This window comes from Psammomys obesus, unplaced genomic scaffold (genome assembly GCF_907164565.1).
Source record: "Psammomys obesus unplaced genomic scaffold, mPsaObe1.curated_primary_1811, whole genome shotgun sequence".
Lineage (NCBI taxonomy): Eukaryota > Metazoa > Chordata > Mammalia > Rodentia > Muridae > Psammomys > Psammomys obesus.
In genome coordinates, this window is record NW_026593947.1 from 3,398,576 (window position 1) to 3,419,583 (window position 21,008).

Consider the following 21,008-nt stretch of genomic DNA (forward strand, 5'->3'; position numbering starts at 1 on the left):
GTATTTGGGCTCACAAAGATGGGGCGGTCTAGAGCTTGACTCCATGGCATCCTCAGTCGGGAGGCAGAGAGATGGTGCTCTCTTTCCCCTTTTTACCCAAACCAAAATCCCTGCCCTAGGGATGGACCTCCCTCGCCCAGGTAGATCTTGCCTCCTCAGTTAAACCTTTCTGGAAAATCCTCATAGACACACCTGGAGTCTCAGCTCCTGGTGAGCCTAAATCCAGTCAAGCAGACAAAGACTCACTATCCCAGGAATGTGCCCAGGGTCCTACTGTCACAGAGTACCGAAAAGGGGGCTCCAGGGACCAAGTCCCAAGCAGCTGGGCTCTGTCCACACCGCCCTTGTCACCACTGCCTGCCAGAGCTACCGATGTCGTCTTCCAAGCACTGTGGGTCGTACACGCTTTTCAATGTATGTTCATGAGACACAGCACTCGTTTCTCTGTGGCCCAGGCTGGGAAGGGTTCCCCAGACCACACCGAGACACCCCCCCTCCTTTAGCAAGGATGTGAAGGTCATGTGGCTTTTTCTCAGTACCTTATATGTTGTGCTATAAAATCAATAAAACTCTTAAGTTACGTGCTTATAAAATAATACATGCTAATGCAGTTCTGATGAGGTCTGCTGTGCAAGGGAGAAAACCTGAGCTGACCTCCCAGCTTAGCTGCTCCCAGCTGTCTGACCTTCAAATTACTTAACCTTTCTAAGCTCCAGTTTCCTGGCTGTTAAAAAAAAAAGAGGTTAATAATAATCTCTACATTACGGACCTAGGATTTAACCACCATAATCTAAACAGAGAACAGAGCGTTAAGCTTCGTGTCTGCACATTAGTTAATGTAATGTCGAAGGCCTGGCTGGCATTCGTAGCTCCCACTGCTGTGGGAGGCCCGTGCTGTGCTTAACAACCCCAGCCTGGCCTCCCTTGGTCCTCTGCCATGTTCCAAACTGTCCCCTAGTTCTAGGTGGGGGTCCCTAAAAGGTACAGGCTAATCCAGCAAAACAGTTACGTTGTGAAGAATTTCAAAGGCAGATGCAGGGACACAGCAGGAACGTCCCGGCTCAGCTCTGCTCTACACCGTCACTCACCCTGGAGGGCTCCGCCAACTGACGTTCTCTGATGGGTTTAGAAAAGGGAATCTGGGTGCTCAGCTCTGGCATCAAAACTTTGGCCACTCTCCCAACTTCTCAAGTGTCCTGGGCTCTAACCGTGCCATCAGGTGCCACTTCCTGGCTGGCATCCTCTCCGGTTGGCATTCTGCGCCTAATTGTATAGACTGCTAGCTCACTGGCTGCCCTGCTTGCCCCTCCTTTCACCGATGAACTGTACCAAGCAGAAGCCCTAGGTGACACTCGCCTTGATGTCTCAGCAGCACTCATAGTGAGCAAACCAAGGAGGATGAGGGTAGACGGGGCCTGGGCACCAGAGCCACATAAACCTATGGAGGAAATCTGCTGCTGGCCTCAAGGAAGCAGGAGCCAAGGAATGAGCAGCGGTGGGCTGTGATGAAGCAGTCAACACTCCTCAGCCCAGCCGCTGCCCTGTGGGGAGCTTCTCCAAATGGGCAGAAGGTCACTGCGGCTCTCAGGCCAAGCCCTGAGGTGACCCAGTGCTGGTGACAGAGTGGTCCTCTGTCAGGCTCTGACAGAGACAGGAAAGTGTCCCCCTCCTCTACCGACACCACAGCTCCCTCTTGGCTAGTTCCTGAGCTGCTGGGCAAGGTCAGCCTGCCCTGCCCAGCGAGGATCGCAGACTCCCGGACACAACCAGGCCCCTCCACCAGCCACAGCGCCTCCCCTCTCCGGCCGCAGGCTTCCTGCGTCCACAGGAGCGATGTCCTGTCACTGTACTTGCCACCTCGAGGCTCACAGACCAAGTTGCATCTGGTTAAGGGGAGTCCCGGAGGCCCCGGCCTGGTCGTTTGCTCACCTTACGTCCCAGCCACTAACAGCACATGGATCCACGGCATCGATTCCCCAGAACCACCTAAACGCCAGTGGGCACACCCGGCCGCCTGTAACACAGACGTGAGGCGCAGAGACGGGGCTGACAGTCTAGGCTAGCTGTGTGGCTGAGCTCTGGGTCCGGAGTCCCTGCGTCAGCCTCGGGTCTCATCCATGAACACGTACATGTGCCCACATGTTGCAAACACACATACACACCATGTATACATACATGCATACATATATACATAATACGCAAGAGAAGAACGTGTCTCAAGCCCTGTTTGCGGCTTTCCTGCCTCAGACGGTCTGAGTGTTCTCCCACGGGGGTCTCTGGTGCGGAGCCTTCCTTGTGCTCGGCCCGTGTGTTCACTCCCTGCTCACTCTCCTAACAGCTGGGACACTCCCAGCTCCCTCCATGTCCAGCTGCTGCGTGCCAGCGTTGCCCCGGACGCTCTCACGCATCTCGTCACAAAGCGTGGCTTCAGCGGGGCGCAGTGCCGCTCAACTGTAATTGCAGCAGCTGGGAGGCTGAGGAGGGAGGCTGCTGGGAGTTTAAGGCTAGCCTGGACTACACAGTTAAGGGAGGGAAGAAGAGCAGAAAGGACTTGTGCGACCTAACTGGGCACATTCAGGTGTCCTCTGCTTGTGAGTGAACTATATCCCTCCCTGTGTTTTCAGCTAAATTTGGGCAAACTGAGCATGCCTGGAGGCTGGCAGCCTGGCACTTCACTCTTTCACATATGTGGTTTGGGACTTTTCTTTTAGGGTCTCTCTGCATAGCTCTGACTGTCCCGGAACTCAGTATGTAGACCAGGCTGGCCTCAAACACACAAGAGGGATACCTCCATCTGCCTTCCGGGTGCAGGAGTTAAAGGCGGGTGCCACAACATCCACTGTCACTTTTCCTTTCCAGTCATGATCTTAATCTGAGCATGCTCAGGACTGCCCCCCTCATGGCAGTATTACAGACTCACCCTGAGAGAGCTGTCTCTGCTGTTTCCTCTTGGGTGGAGCCGATTCTGGCTTCATGCTTGCTACACCACGAACCCCCTGCACCCATCACAGAAACCTAGAAAGGAGCCCCTCGTCTCTAACACGCGGATACTCGGACTCTCGGTAGATACGGAGACCGCACCATGCGATGACGCATGCACACATTCCTGTGTCTGCTCCGCTGTCCCGCTCAGAGGCCTGAAGAAACACCAGCCCAGGGGTGAAAGGCACAGCAGGCCCACCTCTGGCTTGCAGGAATCATCCTCCAGGAAGGAAGCAGAGCTCTGGAGAAGTTGCTGGCCCGGGGCTGAGGCAGCGGCAGGATGGGCTGTTCTAGAACATGTTATACCAGGCATTAGAAAGCACTGGAAGATGGAGGACGTGTCAACAGAACACAAGGGCCTCCTGTGGAAACTCAGATACCGAGAACTTACACATGGTAAGGATGGTCAGGTTCAAGTCCTTATGGCAAATTGTGGTGTGGCCATGGCACTGACAAAGTGCTTTGTGGTGAGAGGAAGCAGGGAGCAGGTTCCCGGAAACGGTAGGGTAATCCTGCTACAAGATGTATTGGATCCAAAAGGAAATGATAGGTCTGAGGTAGTGAAGACTACAACCCACATGTCAGCGATGATGGTGGACGTGCAGGGTAGGACTGGACACAGAGAACACACAGCATCGGTCTAGCAGGCCCCTGCGGACAGAGTGGGAGCATCGGATGCACCTAAGTTAAAGGTTGTAGGGCAAGTTCTCCTCCAAGTACCCAAGGTCAGGCTGCAGGCGACTGCACTCCTAAAGGGAAGGAGGGAGGAGGGAAGGAGGGAGAAAGGAGAGGGAGGGTGGCAAGTAAGGAGGGAGGGAGGGGTGAGAGAAAAAAGGGAGAAAGAAGGGACAGGGAGGAAATGGGAGGGAGGGGAGGGAAGAAGAAAGGGAGAGAGGGAGGCAGAGAGGAGGGAGGGGAAGAAGGGGAGGGAGGAGGAGGAGAAAGGAGTCTCTGGGGCTGGGAGTGAAACAGGAGCTACACCTGTGAAGCAGACTCTTCTCCAGAGGCCCAGATTCCTTCCTAAAGGAACCAGAACTGTGTCAGAGTTGGCCTTATGACTTGGAGGCTACAGCTCAGTGGCCTGGGAACATAACTCTTATTTAAGGACACACAGTCTTGGTCCTGGAGGGTAATGAGGCATCATGGTTATAGCTTGCCATCCAGTGGCCAGGAAAAGACTTACAATGGCGTGTGTGTCCAGTCAGGGACATGGAACGAGGAGCAAATGTGAGTTCAACCTGTGACTTCTGTGTACAAGCAGAGGGATTTTGAAATAAGTTATCTTCACTAGAAATAGATAAGCCAGCTTCCTGCTGTGGCTTTCTGAAGCCTCCTCTCCATTTAGCCCAGCAGTTAAGGAGACAGAGCTTGCTTCCCTTGTGTGCTGGTTTGAATAGGAAAGGCCCCCATAGGCTCATGGGTTTGAATAGTTTCAAAACTTGACAGGGATTGGGGGTGTGGCCTTATTGGAGTAAGTGTGGCCTTATTAGAGGAAGCATGTCACTGGGGGTGGGGTTTGTAGTTTCAAATCTTCAAGCCAGGCCCAGTGTCTCTTTCTTCCTGCTGCATCTGCATGGAGAACTCTCAGCTACTTCTCCAGCACCACGTCTGCCTGCATGCCGACATGCTTCCCGCCGTGATGATCATGGACTAAACCTCTGAACTGTGAGCCAGCCTCAATGAAATGCTCTCCTTTGTGAGAGTGCCTGTTCACAGCAACAGAACACTAAGACACCTTGGTTCCTCTTTCCTTTAACTCTGCTATCTGACGTGTCCTGTAGACATGGTAAATGTGAATTCAGTTGGTAGCTCCGGGGCATCATTTCAAGGAGTATGCTGCATACATAAATATGCCAAATAAATGCGGCGAGCCAAGAATTTAGCAGGAATGGTGTAGTTCAAAATAAAAAAGAAATAGTGTTTGTACTTTGAAAATAGATTTGAATAGCAAAAATAAATGAATGATCAAATTCAAAATTAATCAAAAAAGGTGTCATGAAGCAGTGAGAAAAATCAGGCATTAAAGAATGCATGCTGACTGGCAAAACCGCCCCAGGCATGACTATTACAAGTCCACAGAGAGGATCGTGTGTCAGATGCACTAGCCATCCTCTCACTCTGGAGAGAATTGTTTGTGTCACTGAGTGTTAACAGTTAATTTTCTTATTGCTGTTAATTTTATAATCATGGTTAATTTTTTGTTGCTGTGATAAATACCTGACTCTTGCCCCCCCCCCAAAAAAAAGTTTATATAACTCATTGATTGCAGGGAGGAAAGGTGGCAGGGCCCCGAGGCCACAGGACATCCACAGTCGGGAAGCAGAAGGGGGAATGCCCGCGCTCCGAGCGCTTTCTCTTTGTAATGAAGTCCAGCTCCCCAGACCATGACCCGTGCTCCCCACACTGAAGGCAGATCGTCCGTCCTCCGTTAGACCTTTCTGGAGATGTCCTCACAGAATGATTCTAGGTCCCGTTAAATGGACAAGAAAGATTAACCACAAGATGCATGAACGTATGAGTTCTAATGAGGGTCATCTGCTACCCTCAGCCCATCAGAAATATGGACCTGCTTTAAAGCCGCACTGCAGACACCGTGAAAGACAACAAACAGATGAATGAATATGAGAACAAGTGTTTAGGAAGCAGAGACCTTCCATGAAGACACTGGGCTAAGTGGATTGGATTCCTGTTACATATCTGTCCATGGAATGACAGGACACATAATATGAACAATATTCTTGGAGACAGGTGGCCAGTCTCCATCCAATGGGGCCTCTCAGGCTGCAGCCATCAACATCTTCCGGAGTCATTTTCCATTGCTTTTTACATAATGGCCAAGAAGTGCAATTTGAGAGCTGCATATTCTATCTCTCATTAGCATACATATCACACGCAGAGAGCCAGTTTGCAAGGGTTAGACTGTAATAAGACGTATTTCCGACCATCTCAAGCACAATGGAGCCAGTCTTTGACATTTCAGAATACTGGAGTTTGTTGGGGTCATTTTCATAAAGACTGGCGGCCACCCGGGCCCTGCAGATGTCAGGCACAGTAAGCATTTCTGGACATCTAACGCGTGCACAGTGACATCTGTGTGCTCTCTCTGAACTCCGCAGCTTGCAGAGTAGGACTACAAATGCAGAAAGCCAGTTTCAGAGCTCTGAACGATTTGCTCAAGGTGTCAAAGTGGGTGTATAGCAATGGCGGATTTGAACCTTGGTCATTTCACGTGTCAGAGCCCCTAGGCTTTTCCCACGAACTTCCTCGGAGTCACCTGTTCCTAAACCCCCACCACACAGGGCTCTCATCTCGCTGCTCACCTGTCTGGCCCCTCATGGCAGGCAGATCTGGCAGGCTGAGAGATAACCACCTGTTTACTGGTGCCTAGCTCGGAGCCAGGCACACAGCAGGTGCTGTATAAACACTCCATAAATACATGAATCTAGGTTTCTGTTGGAACAGGACAGAAAGACAGCCACCATGCCATAAGCAGACCCACGTGTGAGGTGTAACAATTAACTCTTCAAGTACCCCAAGGCAGCTGTGTGAGTCCCGCTCTGCAAATGAAAGACTGACGCTCAAGGAACATTTGAAACGGTCTCCTGACCAGCTGCACAGCTTTGAGATTCAAAACTAAAGCCAGGAACCTTCCCACCTCCGTGCTCTGCCCCGACCACTTCATCTTTCTTTCTAGGGAGCCTGCTGCCCCGTGGCCATGCCAAATCTTGACCTCTCCATCTGAAAGCTCCGTGCCAACACCTACCACTCCAACGGCACACTTCCGATTCTCTACCTTTTTCTCACAGAACGTCCTGAACAGCCAAAGCAAACAAACAAACTCACTAAAGCAAAAGCATCCTTGGAGCCAGTTCTAGGGGCCAAGCGAAGACAGCCTCGGTATTTCCACTTGTGATCTAGAGCAATTAGAAAAAGCGGTGTGGAAATAGTTCAACACTACAGGATAAAAACAGGATGCAAGATTATACGTCTGTATTCCCTGTACTCTGTGATTACAACCGTGTTTTTTTTTTCAACCTGAGCAGAATTAAGAGCTCAGAAGTGAGTGTGATTGAGTGATTTTTATCTCAATTTCTCCACTTACGAAATCAGCTGTAAAATCCCAAGCTGCTTATTATTTCAGGGAGTTATTAGCTCGCTGGTTTTCTTCTACTAGTCTTTGATTTCTGTGTAAGCGTGGAGATTTGGTTTCCTCAAATTCTTAATGCTAAGCTGCTTTCAGTAAGCCTGGCTCCTGAGGGTCAAAGATCCCTCCAGCGAGCAGATAGGGGAATTTCTGGAAATGTATTCTCCAAAGCTCAGGGCACGGAGCAGTGGCCTGGGAAATCATCTCGACGGGGCATGAGGGGGCAGCTGGCCTCTGGGGAGGCTGCAGCGGCCATTCTCTCACTGAGGCTCGAGTCTCACCCACTCAGCCCCATGCCCGCTGCCTCCCTCATTCCTGATGCACAGCCGTTGATTTGCACTGACATATTTCAGCAGAATGTGTGCTGTGAAGCATCTGTGCTTCTCCAGGAAAAAAAAAATTATATATATATACATATATATATATATATATATATATATATATATATATATATATATATAAAATCATGCAAAACAGTTATACTGTGAGTGACCAAAATAGTAGAACTAAAGAGACCCCCTAGGTACATGCCCCTGGGTATGTCATAAGCTAGCAAGCACTGTGTGTGTGTGTGTGTGTGTGTGTGTGTGTGTGTGTGTGTACACATGCTGTCAACACACCTAGCAGATGTTTTCAGAGATAGATCAGAAAACACAAATCAGTCCAGTAGAGTGCTTCTGGGAAAGCAGCTTTCCTGAGCCTCTAGGCAGCATCTCTCACCTCTACAATGCAAATAAAAGACTGGGTTCTGTCTGAGGCCAGCCTGAACTACATGTGAGTCCAGGACAGCCAGAGCCACACAGAGAAACCCTCTCTCTCAAAGTACCAAGCACTGAGGGTGCTGGTGAGGTGATTGGCCGCAGCTTGTCAAGCCCTCGGGTTTTCAAAGCTATAAAAAGTGATCTCTGAAGAATGTTTATCCGGTGCTAGAAACATTGGTCACTTGTACATGTGGTTCAGGGTCGAGCTCGCGCTTGGAATGGAGGCGTCTTCAGTGGCAACCATCTGAGGCAGAAGAGCAGCTTTCTCCACTGCTTCCTCGGTGTCCACACTCTGTCATCCCTGCACCTCAGTTCTGCTTCGCCATCATCAGTGTTACCATGACCACACCACCACCATCACCGCCACCATCACCACATCACCCCATCATCAACACCACTACAGTTAGGTCATTCACACCACCCCACCATTACTACCATTGTACCAGTGCTACCACCAGCCCCGTCACCACGAAGCACGAGACTGTCTGCCTATACCTGCCTTCATTTCTGCCTATGTTTGGTGATAGATAAGAGCTGAAAGATCTTGCCAGAGAATCCGAAACATTCTTTGGGTAATTTCCAATATTATAACAGAGAACCGAAAAGACAGAATGGCACTTGCCAACACAGTGAAACAAGCCAGGAAGGACACGTGGCACATTGCTAACAAAGACATCTCTGCAGGAGAGGCCAAAGTTGGTGGTTGTCATATTTGAGTGCTCTAAATGCCAGAGGTGGGTTGTGAGAAAACAGATGTGACCTCTGGAAAGCCACAGGTACAGAGCTGCTTTCCAAAGGCTGTACCGTCATCAGTCCAGTCTACCCGTGTCTCGATGGTTACCCCTAAAGACACCTCCTCATGGAGCCTCAAGTCCATATGCCCCGGGCAGCCCTTCGACCACAGTGGCAAGAGCAGACATCATGGCTTATCAGGGCTCCAAGGCACTCATATGGTGGAATAATGAATCCAAAGTCTAGTTCTAAAGAGGCCATTTAATGTAGGAGGCCATCCTGACTGGTCTTGTTCAGAACCTTGCTCTGCCACGGGCTCTTCCAACCGTGATGCCTGGGGATATGAGGTGACCAGCCTTGTCCTAGGCCATGGGTGGACACCCTCAGTGGAACCATGGCCATTGCCTTGAAGTAGGGCAGGAGGTATGAAATTTAGCTTAAAGACCCTCTCCTTTGTCATTGATGGGTATCGTTGATTATGATGTCGATTAGTTTGGGTTTTTAGGATCGGACTTAAGGCTAGCCTTTAACTCATGATCTTCCTACCTCAGCCTTGAAAGTGCTGGGGCCTTTCTAAACTCACTAAAATTATGCCAAATTCAGCAGGTAACCTAAGAAAGTAGTTAGTGGAAAAACCAAACAGACTGTATCTTCTGGTGGCCTCTCAACGCTTGTTAAAGTGGAAGCTTTAGGAAACTGTTAATGAACAAAAGTTTTGTGAATGTCACAGCCCTCCAAATGCACAAAATTAGCATAACCTTGACAGGTAATAAAAGCAAAGCAAGTTAGGGGGCTGATACTGTTTTAAAATTGGGTTCCAACAGTGCCCTTCTGAAGTCTCTCCTAATCCTTAAACTTCCATGGGGAACATTCTAAACAAGCCCATGACCCAGAGCTGGCTCCTCTTCTAAATTACAGAGGATGCAACACGGAAATTCTACACACCCATGTAGACATGTAAAATGGGAGCCCGGCATGGTAGCCAACAGCTGTGATCCGAGCACTCACGATGCTGAGGCAGGAGGACTACTACCTTCTGACCGCTTGGTGAGAGCATGTGAAGCACTCACACACACACACACACACACACACACACACACACTCATCAAATTACGTCAATCTGCAAGAGACACTCCTGCCTGAAATGTAGTAACGGACCTTCCTTCATGGCACAAACTTTATCTCGTAGTCTCGGTTTTAGTTGCGCTTTGGTAAACACCCCGTCATTGCTCAGACGAGCAAACCTGTGGTGAATAACTGAGTAAGCGATCTGGGGGCACAGCAGCACGTGGCGTGCAGATCTACTCTGAGCCACAGAGAGGGGGCGCTGGCACGTGACAGGACACACACAAATCTCCTCGTGGAACGGGAAAGCGACCACACTGTCACTCTTGGCCTCCAGCTGTTGACAGTGCTTTGGGAAGTTGTGTAACCGTTAGGACGTGGGGCTGGGCTGGAGGAAGGGGGTCACTGGGGAGGAGGCCACCTCCGTGTGTCCCTCAGCATGTGAGGAGTTGAGGGGTCGCAAGCGCACACTCCCGATGCCGTGGAGCCGTCTCCCACGAAGCTGTCTTTGCCATGAGGGACTGTGTCCCCTCAAACTGAGAGCCGGACAAGCCCCTCCCCCTAAGTCACTTGTGTTGGTCACAGTGAGGAGAGAGGCAGGCAAGGCACACCAGCCCTCGCAGCCTCTTGACCACCACATGGAGCAGCAGGTCCCCTATTCTTCATGGTGAATCTAGACCCCTACCAGGAACACCGTAAGGATGAGGTTAAATGACGAGTTCTCCCCAGCCTGACTACTAGACCTGCCTTCAACCTTCCCCAAGGTCCTGTGATCACCCCAGCCATGAGTTCAAGGCCAGCCAGTCCCTTGTGGGCCCTCTCTACCTTCACCATCACCCTGGGAAATGTCACCGTAGAAAGCTCAAGTGTCACTTCTCTGGCTTCTTTGCTCCTTCCGTGAACATTCCAGACTTGGGGCTGACAGTGGAAACTCTCCTGGCCCTGGGGCTATTTTTGGAACAAGCCAAAGGCCTCTTCATTATTTCCCTCCATGGGCTTTGGCTGCACTGTTTTTCCTATTAAACTGAGCATGGCATCCAATTAGTTCCTATGAATAGACTTTGCATGAGCAATCTGCTCCGCTGGTGTTTTCATAGGAATTAGCGGACACAGCTGGCCATCAGTGCTTGAAGACCACAGGCTCATCCACCCGCTTAATGGCTGGTCCCCACAACCTGTAATCTCTCCAGATTCCACTGCCTTCTGTGGAAGCTTTTAGCATGGTCATCTCTCACCCAGCTGAAGAGACCAGGGTTCGCTAGCCAGCCACCGCCACCATCACTGTAAAGGGTAACGTGGGCCACTTCGGTATGGCTGTCCCTTCCCGGGATGAAGAACGGAGCACACCCATGTTCTGCTCTGTGCCGAGCTGACACTAACAGCGTGGCCAAATAAAACGGCCTTAAAGGATGAAGTGATTTCCATAGCCTGAGCTTCTCCAGCTAGAATGAAATCTGATGAGAAGGAAGGAGACGTGCTAGACTGGGACTTTCTAGAAATACCATAGGAGGAAGTTGCTCTCCCTGGGCGGAAGCACCGCAATGCAAGTAAAACGCTGACCTTCAGTGCCAGAGCGATGTTAATAGAAATCGCGGGATGACAGCCAACAGCAAGAAAGACCAAAGGCCACGATTCGGCATGCTGTGAGCCTGCACCTGAGCTGGCTCTAAGCAGGGCCTCTGTAAACAGCCAGAAGGCGCCAAACAGCACAGACACCCCTGAAAATTAGTTAAGAAATATCCACCCAGCTTCTCAGAACCCCATACCAGTTGGATAAATTAAACTAAGTTTGTAGGAATTTTTTCCAGGGAGGAATGCCATCGTGAGAAAAAGCAGCTGCAGGGGACCCTGAATGCCCTTTCTGGAACTCACTGTACCCTCTCCAGTGGCCCCCATGGCAGGAAGGCATAGCTCCTGGCCATCAGGCCCAGGGCTCATGTCACCCCAAGAACAGACTCCTGAACCATGAGGAGAGACAGCAGCCAGGCCTCTGGCCTCACACCTCGATGGCAGGAACAGCCGGCGGTACTTCCGGAACCAGACCTCAGACTGGAGATCCAGCAAGTGGTGAAAGTGAGTGTGTGTTTCCTCTGCCTCTGTGGAGAGTCTTCTGGTATGGGGGAAAAAATAGAAAATAAAGGTGATTTTTCTCCTCAACAAACAGATGCTGAGCTGGGTCCTGGATCCAGACAGCTGAGTGCACAATCTCTGGGTGATCTCTTATCTCTGAGCTCAGTGAGCTCATCTCACATATGAGACTGTCAGCACTCGTCCATCCCGAGTGACAATGGCCCCAAACTTCCCGACAGACACCTTTTAAACCATAGGTGTAAGAGTTGTGAGCAACAAACAGGATAGACGCCAGAAGCAGTGGAAGAGAGGGAACAGAATGGAGTCTGCTATAGAGGGTCCTCCGAAAGTCTCCACCCAACAGGAGATTGAAGCAGATGCTGACACTCATGGCCAAACTTTGGGCAGAGTGCAGGGAGGTGTATGGAAGAAGGGGGAGGGTGGAATAGAGGGACATGAAGGGAACAGGAGCCCCACAAGGAGACCAACAAAGCTAAAAATTCTGAGCCCAGGGGACCTGCAGAGACTGATGCACCAACCAAGGACCATGCATGGAGAGGACCTAGACCTTCTGCTCAGATGTGGCTGATTTGCAGCTCAGTCTCCATGTGGGTTCCCGAGTAAAGGAGGCAGGGGCTGCCTCTGTCATGAACTCGGGTGCCTGCTCTTTATCACTGGCCCCTGGCGATGCAGCTTTGCCAGGCCACAGAGGAAGAGGATCCAGGCAGTCCGGATGAGACTTAACAAACTATGGGCAGATGGCAGAGGAGAACTCCCCCTTTCAGTGGACTAGGAGAACAGGATAGGAGGAAAGGGAAGGGCAGGTCAGACTGGGAGGAAGTGAGGGAGAAGGCCTCACCTGGGATATATAATAAATAAATTGTAAAAAATAAATAAACTATAAAAAGAGGCATGAGTGAAGAGACTGTTTAGTGGGCCTGCTTCTTGACTCAGATTAACTCCCCTCAGAGGCATTATAGTTTTGCCTTAGTTGGGGATACTGTTGCTATGAGCCAAGACAGGAACGGGGCAGGAGCCTGGGCACAGGAGCTGATGCAGAGGCCATAAAGGAGCGGGGCTCAGTGGCTTTCCCAGTCCACAAGGCTGGGCATCTCGGCTGGTCTTCAGTACATGCTAGAATCCCAAAGAAGTGAAGGAACAGACTTGCAAGTGGGCAAAGAGTTAGAGCTTCCTTCTTCCACGTCCGTACACAGGCTTCCAACTGTGGCCCACACTAGAGCTCAATTTTCACAGCTCAAATCTAGCCCATCTAGATTAAAGGTGTGTTTTCCTACTTCAAAAATCCGGATTAGAAGTGGATCTTCCTACTTCAAATTAAGCAAAACTTTCAAATTGCGGACACTCACAGGTGTGCCCTCCGTTTGGGGGTTTGTAGTCAAGTTGACAACCAAGAACAGCTATCTGGGGTTTGACTCCAATGGGTGGCCCTGCTTTGGGGGTTTAGGAACTTGGGGAGGCCACAGGGACGGTCTTTATGAAGATCTTGTCTCCAGCTCCTTCCTGTCCTGCTCACTGCCCCCACCCCCGTGATGTTCTGCCCACGTAGATGGAGATAGACAACCATGGGCCAAAACCCCAGAAGCCTTGGTCCAGGGGAACCAATCCTTTCTCCCTTCGTTGTTTCTGTGGGGCACCTCTGACATTTGGCACCCATTCAATGTGGCCAACACGCAGAGGACCATCACATGGCGGGGGGGGGGGATGGCTGGCCTTGCCGGTTCTCATACAGAAAATGTGTGCTCCCTCCTGCGGCTCCCAGCCCCTCCAGCCCACATAGGTGAGTACAGCACAGGTTTCCACTGGCTCCTAGGTCCTGAGCCACCTTAAAGGGGCAGTGAGAGCCATGCATAACTAGGTTCTTCATACACACTGGCACAATGTCAGCAACAGAAAATAGGAGGTAGTGGCAGCTCAGCACTATAGAACTAAGACCAAGGTCACCAGGTATCCATGAAGCAAGGAAAACCAGCACTGTAAGACTGGGTGGCATAGAAACCCCAAGCTTTCTTCCTGGTTCTTCTTGAGCATTTGTTACGCTCAAGTGTTTCATTATGTTTCAGACGGCAGGCGTGCATGAGCTGGGGCTTCATGATTGAAATTATGTTGCTAGAGATCAGGTCTCACTTGCATTTATGAGGGCAGCTCTGTTCCTGCTTTAATTCTCCCAAGTAGCATTCTTTTCTGCAATAATCCTAAGTTACACGCCAGATTCGCGCAGGGCAGAGGCAGCATCCTTGCTGGCCAGTATCTATCAAAAGCTGGAAAAGAATACAGGCTTGGGAGATCGTTCGTTGCTAAATTACACTGCAAGCATGAAGACCTGAGTTCAGATCTACTGCTGAGAGCAGTAGAGCACAATCCATGGCCACAACCTATTTTACCCTGAAGCAGTTCAAAAAGAGAAGCAGAATTCACACTCTGGTCCTCACAAGGGCTGTCAGGAAATCCCTAGTGGTAGAAACTACAGGAAGTGAGCAGACCTCAGAAAAAAGCAAAAGTAAGAGATACAGAGGAGGAGGAGAAAGCATCCCGCCACGCCCCTAATAAGGAAGAGGAAAGCTGGCAAACGGGGTGACAAGCCAACGCTAGTGGGGGTGACACCGAAGAACCAAGCATTCGACAATTACAACTCATTATGAGCAAATCTCACTTCAGAACAGACTCCCCAAGGAACTAATTTACACGGAGCGGAGCGTGCAGCGAGTCGGGGAAGCCATCACTTCACGTGGCACTCCTTCCTGCACTCCCAGGCTGACAGGGCTGTCGTTGGTAGCCAGCTCCCTCTGGCAAGCTCCTGTCAAGTCCGTGCTCTGTCAAGCCTGTCAGTAACAACGGATTCCAAAGCACGGCACAAGCTGGCACACTGTATAAAGGTCAAGTGGAAAACTGTCCCTTCCGCCCCGTCGCTGTCATGAGCCTCGAAAGGTCACTCCACCAATCCATCGACATGACAGAAAATAACCCTGTTTGTCTACTGTGACATGTGAAATGGTCCCTTCATACAGCATCCTGGTTTCTCTTCCTCCTCCCTAGCATCAGGCCAGGCTCTCTGGGTTTATGTGAGGCAGGCCACTGGGCACAAGTAAAACTGAGCAGAAAAAAAAAGGCAGGGGCCAAGACTCTCTTCGTAGTCTCCTAAGGCCTCCGCTGTCTTCTAGGCCTGGGCTGAGTCTAACTCAATCTGTTGTAGGTGTTTCTTGTTGTGGGGGTGATAGAAACAATGAAAGGAAGGAAGGGTTTGTTCTGGGTTACAGTTCAAGGGGATAAGTGCGTCGTGGGGGGGCAGGAGTGTGAGGAGCTGGCCACGCCACTGTCACGCCACAGTCAGGAAGCGGGGGAGGGGAACGCTGGTGCCCGACTCGCTTTCTCCTTTTTATTTAGTCCACGGGACGGCGCCTCCTACATCCTGGGCGGCCTTCTCTGCAGAGTTAAATCTTTCCAAAAAGATTCCCAAAAGTCTGTCACCATGGCGACAGTGTTCTATTGCTGTGAAGAGACTCCATGACCATGGCGGCTCTTACAAAGGAGAGCATTGAATCGGGGCCATCAGAGGTTAGCAGGAAGCATGGCGGAGCACAGGAAGACACTGACTGTGCTGGAGCACAGCTGAGGGTTCTACATCCAGACCCACAGGCAGCAGGAGGAGAGAGGCACTGGGCCCAGCTTGAGCTTTTGAAACCACAAAGCCCAGCCCCAGTGACACACTTCCTCCGGCAAGGCCACACCTCCTAATCCCTCTCAGGCAATGCCACTCCCTGACTCCCGAGTACTCGAACCTGCTTGCTGTTGTTAGTGTGTGAGCCCTTCTACTCAACCCTCCACAATATCCCAATAGGCACTACGGACACACCCAGCTGCTGCATGAGAGAACTCTCCAAACAACCCTGTTGCCCAGTTGACACCTGGGAAAATCAAAGCCTAAGGAGCTTGAAATATCTCCACCAGTCCATGCAGCTTGTTTCGGGGCCAGAACCGGATTCTGCTGTCGGGTTTTTAAGTATATTGACCCAAAAGTGCTGAAACCCTGTAGAGAGAAAACTTCCCATGTACTCTGTGAAAGTATCACCTGTCCATGAAAAGCTGGTGCCAGGAAATAGGAGGTGAGAGTTCCAGTAGAGAGAGATGGACTCTAGAATAGAGAGGTAGAGCATTCGCCAGGGCTCTGAGGAATCAGATGTCTGAAGTTGAGGAGAGGTAACCGGCTATGCAGAATACACAGAAGAAACAGGTAAATTAAGTCATGTGCTGCCCGGGGAACAGGCCAAAGGTGTGGCTGAGGCACTTATTCATAAATAGTAAGTCTCAGAGTCATTCTTTCAGGAGCTGGGGCAGGGGAGGAAAGCCTCAGTTACAACATCCTGTGATTACGTGGTTCACGTAATTATGTGTTATTAATAGGCATAAAATGACAATAACCGGAGCTGGGTCTACGGCTCAGCTGATGGAGTACTGGCCTAGCAGACACGAAGCTCTGGGTTCGGTCCCCCGAAGTTAAGCAGACTGGTAATACAAAACATATAACTCACTCTTCAGATGATAAGGGTGGGAAAATCAGAAATTCATGTCGTCAGTGACTACACAGAGAGTCTGAGGCCAGTCAACACAACATGAGCTCTGTCTCATAAAGATAAAGACAGTACCTGCCACTTGTCATAAGCTATATTCCAAGCAGCTATTCCTTAAGAGACCACTCCCTGACCAGCAGCAAGCTAGAAGGTAGAGTTAAAACTGAGCCAGTAACAAGCTGATAATTTAAAACAAGAAAAAATCTATTTCTTTCATGTATTTAATTTGTTGTATAATTTTATCTTTAAAAATAAAAAGAAATATAAATTGGGTCTCTCTTCTCCCCAAAAAGCTTAGTCAAGGGGGAGACAGCAGCTGTGCTCATGTATAATACGAAGGAGGACACACTAGCCCGGGGAGCACTGACCCCCGCAGGAAGCCTCCTAGGACCTAAGAGGAAAGAATAAAGTATAAATGTTCATGGGTATGTGGGATGAGGCCCACTGCCCTCTGGAGCAACTGGGGGACCAGAGAGAAGTCGAATTAGGACAGAGAAAGTGTGGCCGGAAGTGTGGTTAGGACGGGGCGAGGGTTGCCTGGCTCACACCTGCAGTGAGGACAGTGTGGTCAGGTGACGTGGGAAATGCCCTGGATCGTTTGTGTCAGCTTGACACACGCTAGAGTCACCTGAAAGGAAGGAGCCTGCGTGCGGAGGTGCCTCCATAAGATCCATCTGTAGGGTGTTTTCTTAATTAGCGATTGATGTGGGAGGGCCCAGCCCGTGGGGATGGTGCCACCCCTGGGCTGGTGGTCCTGGGGTCTATAAGGAAGCAGCTGAGCCAGCTGTGGGGGGCAAGCCAGTGAGCTGCACCCTCCATGGCCTCTGCCTCAGCTCCTGCTCCAGGTTCCTGCCCTGCGTGAGCTCCTGTCTTGCTTGAGTTCCTGCTCTGACTTCCTCTAATGATGGACTACTGTGTAGACGTGTAAGCCAAATAAACACTCTCCCCAGATTGTTTTTTGTCATGGTGTTTCATCACAGCAATAGAATACCTAACTGCGACAGGAAGGGGAAAAGATGGTAAGGTAGGGTGCAAAAATAAAAGATAAGGTGGGACAGGCAGGGATCCGTGGGGAGACCAGTGGATCAGCAGACCCAAGGATGCTGAGGTCAAAGGACAGAAAAGAGAGTCAAGGAGGAGGAAGACACATAAACCTCCAAGCTGTCTCATCTCACAGACCAGCAAGGCGGAGGGCCCAGGGAAGCCCTGCTTGTCTTGGCTGCAGCAGGAGCTCAGCATATGGACATGAGCTCAGATAAGATGGTGGGGAGCCACAGTATCATGGCAGGCACAAACAGCCTTGGGGTCTCAGGATGGGCAACCTGGACCCCAGGCTTACAAAGAAAAGTAGCGTACCAACCTAAGATCTTGTCTTACTTATGGAAACTGTCAAGAACTGGGGTCCAATATAAACAGTTCTTGGGCAACCAGGCAGGGAGGTAACAGAACTGTCCAGTGAGTGTCTACAGTGTGGCATGGAGTTGGGGGCTCAGAGATGGTCAGTGACTGTACCAGTTCCTTCTTCGCTGCTTCTCATTTTACTCCTCAACCTGTCCTGACTCTGAACAGGAGCCTTACCACCGTGACTGCTAGGTCTGCCTTTCCTCCTGGTGCTCAGTAACACCTGTATTGAGTAAGGGGTTCACGGTAACATTGTATAGAGCAAAGGACGCAAGGTAACATTGTATTGAAAAGGGTGCATGGTAACATTGTATTAAAAAGGATACACAGTAACATTGTATTGAGCCAAGGGGTCACGGTAACATTGTATTGAAAAGGGTGCATGGTAACAGTGTATTGATTGAATAGGGTGCATGGTAACATTGTATCGAATAGGACGCATGGTAACATTGTACGGAGCACAGTCATGGGGCAGGCAGGCTTGGCCCCTAGGGCAGCTTCACACCGGTGTCAGGACTGCTCGTCACAGGGCCTGGAGTCCTACAGCCACAGGGACCCACGCAGATCAGAGAAAGGGCTTTTTGTGTGTGTGGCCACTGACATGCCAGCTGGTACTGCTCAGAGGCCCATGTCCCAGGTGATTCTTGGGACTTCTTGGGAATAAGTTGACAATGAAGCTGACCATCACAGACAGGGCCTTTAGTGTAACCACATCCCCACACCAAAGACTTGGGAGACAGCACAGCAGAAAACGACCTTCAGACCATGTCCAGCCCAGCAGAAATGGCCACTGACACACAGGAGAGCACCACTGAGAGCAGGCTGGCTCCGAAGGTGCTGATTATTATTATTTTTTTTTTTAGATGGGATACAAATGCCTGGGCAAGTCCTATAAACAAAGCTGCGCAGGGAGCCATGGTACAGTACAAAGAGCCAAGGCAAAGGCAAAGCCCTGCAGCATCGCTTTCCTTAGAGGAAATGGCCGCCATGTTTGTCATAGTTTTAAAGGGAACAGTGGCGGTTCGGGGATGGCTCATTATCCTCTCTCTGCTCACGAGGCCAGAGTTCGCAGAAAGGCAGAGGTCCCTGGGAAGTGTCCCAGGACAGAGTCGTCCACCACCCCTTCAGTGCTATCTGAATCTGGGTCCCACCTTCATCCTGTCCCTTTCCATCTTTTCCCTCTAGCTTCAAACCAGGATAATCAAGCCTGCTATGGCACTGCATGTGTAATCCCAGCTGTTTTAGGACACAAGCTGAGACAAAAGGGTCAGGAGTTCAAAATCAGCCTGGGCTACACTGTAAGACGCCACCTCAGACACACAAAGATGCGATCATTTTGTAGTACTTTTCTGTGGCTGTAACTAAACACTCTAACTAGAGTCAGCTCAGGGAAGGATTTTGTGGCTTACGCTGTCCGGTCACAGTCCTTTGTGGAGGGATGTCAAAGCAAGAACCTGAGGCAGAAACAAAGGAAGAATGCTGCTGGCTGCCCGCTCACGGAGGCTCATACTCAGTTCCCTTTCTTTTACATGCCAGGACCACAACTGTAGTGAGCTGGACCTTCCAGCCTCATGTAACAAGACACTTGATCGAGACAATTCCTTACACACGTGCCCACATGCTGGCCTGAGCTAGGCAACTCCTCAACTGAATCTCCCCTGTGACGTGAGTCTAGTCTGTGCCAGGCTGACAGTTAAAACTAAAACTAACCAGGTCAATAGTTAATGTTGGGTTTTCCTTAAGCCCAAGCAGAGTACAATTTTATTTCCTTGGTGTCATTCAGTGTCATCTAACAGAGCACCACCAAGATAATGAGAAAGATCCTGAAGTCCACCCTCTATAGAAGAAAAACCCATCCACTAAGATGCTTAGGATATTCAAACTTCCAACGCTTCACTGTAATTCGCATGCTTTAGGATATAGTTGCCTTTACCTCATTTACAATTTTATTTTTGCATCTTGAAGGAAATCAGATCATGTACAATAAGCTTCTCATTGCCGCATGGAAGGTAAGAGGCAGAATTATCCTGCCCTGCTTTCCCCTTGGTCCTGGTGCCAAGCGCCGCCTTAGATTATTCGGAAGCCCCTAACACGGATGGGGCAAAAGAAGGAAGGAGCCGACCCTCCCTGGCGCTGGGCCGCAGGCCCTCACACAGCGCCATCGCGCCCAAGGGGAGACGGCAGGTCAAAGGGCAGCTGCTGCTCGCCACCCTGAGTCTTCCCAACCCCAGGGCTCTCCTGCTCTTGCTGAGCCCTCCCCATCCAAACGCACAGGGGAGACGCTACACACTTCAGAACTCATTTTCACAATCCTCAACTGAAAACACACAGAAAACGAAAACAAATACACACATCCATTATCACCAAAGTTTTCACAGCTCATGAGGGCGGTTTTTAAGGATCTCGGGTTGAATAAGTTAATTGTTCCTGTCACTTTGTGCAAACATAGCAGTTAGAACATTGAGCCAGCAGACACTGCCAATCCATCACTTCAATTGCAGGCTGCGGTCCCGTCAGCTCCTTATTGCAATGTGCACAGTACTCGGCTAATGGAGGGCGCTTTTCCAGAGCCCACACACACCAGTCAATGATTACCTTGTGCATTAGCTAGTTAGGGTGACAGAAACACAGACAGAAAGGACTCAGCAAAGCGGGGGCTGTTTGGGCCTCAGGTCAGAGGGGACAATCCCTCATGGAAGGCGTGGGGGAGCAGCTCTTCTCTCCAACAGAAAAATGTGAGGTCACACTGCTGCTGCAAGCAGGAAGATGCCAGGAGGAGCAGACGGGAGGATGGGGATAGAACCTCCAGACCCCCTTGCTCCAGTGAGGCTCCACCTGGTAAAAGTCCACAAGCCAGTGGCACCAGCTGTGGACCAAGTCTTACATACACAAACCTGCGGGAACATTTCATACTCAAACCATGTGGCATCTTGCTTTCTGGAGAAGAGTAGGACAAAAGTGTCTGGGAAATCAGCGCCCGAGGCACCTTGGAACAAGCGTGCACTGCTTCATACTGCCCAGAGGAGATCTTGGAGATACACTTTTGTGTGAACGCACGCTGGCTCCCCTGTGCAGGCACCACGGACTACGTTACCACAAACCCGGGTGGCACTAGCTGCCACGCCCTCCCCTGCACAGTGGCCTGGGCCGTAGCCCTCAGCTCCTCTGTGTAGAGCAGCCTGCAGCAGCCTCAGCTTCACTGTGGAGACTGATACCCCCTTCAGCCCCGTGCTGCAGCCTGCACAGTCAGCTGTGCTCCTCAGCCCC

General features: G+C 50.6%; 1 protein-coding gene across 1 annotated transcript in view; it reads right to left on the minus strand.

Moving 5' to 3' along the window:
- The window catches only part of Disc1 (DISC1 scaffold protein), a 129,304-nt gene that overhangs the window by 103,509 nt on the left and 4,787 nt on the right, over positions 1-21,008 (minus strand). The gene's annotated exons all lie outside the window — the stretch shown is intronic.